Raw genomic sequence first — 1,170 nt, forward strand, 5'->3', positions numbered from 1 at the left:
AGCCAAGCCAAAAATTTCTCAGCAGCCATTCACATCCTTTGTTTTGGATCCAGACACCAGATTGGGCAAGGGAATTCGTATACTCACTCAGATACCCCAGAGATCTCGATCAGAATACCGGAATGTGTGCCTGGCGACTCCAAAAACTAAAAATTTGCACAGGAGCCTTTAACATCCCGAATATCCCGACTCACGTCTCAGGCCTCAGGGCGAGCCCAAAAAATCGGCTCGGTGTGCACTCCCCGTCGTGCCGGACGCGATTTGTCGCTGGATTTTGGGGTCGTCCAAAAATCTCCTGCCTGGCTCACCAAAATCTGATGCAAAAATCACGGTTCGTTTCTTTTGGAGGCTTACAAATAATAATTCCTCAGGCACACACTATTAGCAACACAAAAGGTATATTTGCAAATAGGGTTGGAGTGAAGACAAAAGACCACTCTGCCCCCGAGGAAAACTCTTAGCTGGCTTTTATCTCCGTCTCCTGGGCACGTGTGCAGAAACAGGAACTCTTACAACTCATTTCCGGTTCATACAAACATATATGTAAATACGTCACTTCATACGTCGCATGTTCATTATAATTAACTACTTAAGTATGCGGGGCGGATAGGCATATATGCATCAGCTAATTACGCACGCTCAGAAAAGCCCCTAGGTCACCAAAAGTTGAAATCCTTCTCTCTTTCAAGGACACAGTCAATTGAATTACAGCTTCTGTAATCTACATGAGAAAAGCAGAGGGAGGCTGAAGGTATGTGTGATTTAGTATAGGAAAAAGATAGTAAATTAGCCAAGAGAGAAAGGGAGTGATACTTTAGCACAAAGGGTCCTTGGTAGTGTTTCTCCTTATCAGGTACGAGATGCAAACTGTGCAGTTCTAACAACACTCTATTCATTATGCATTCCTAATAATATTTCTAACACTGGAACCTCGTGAACCAACGGACATCCTATAGACTTGTTAAGATAACTAACTACTGACTTTTAGTCGTCTACTTGTGCCAACTCGGCGAACCTCGAGGGCGGCTATAAAGCTACCTCTAATTCCGCCCCACAAGCTGCACGCTTGCACAGCTCTGCAAAGCCCGTGACTCCCCTAAGAGGTGTCAGGACCGCTAGCCCGGCATCCCGCCACATGGCGTCACGAACAGGATCCCAAGTAGACGATCA

This window comes from Crocodylus siamensis, chromosome 15, assembly GCF_052110815.1.
Source record: "Crocodylus siamensis isolate JL-2025a chromosome 15, ASM5211081v1, whole genome shotgun sequence".
Taxonomy (NCBI): domain Eukaryota; kingdom Metazoa; phylum Chordata; order Crocodylia; family Crocodylidae; genus Crocodylus; species Crocodylus siamensis.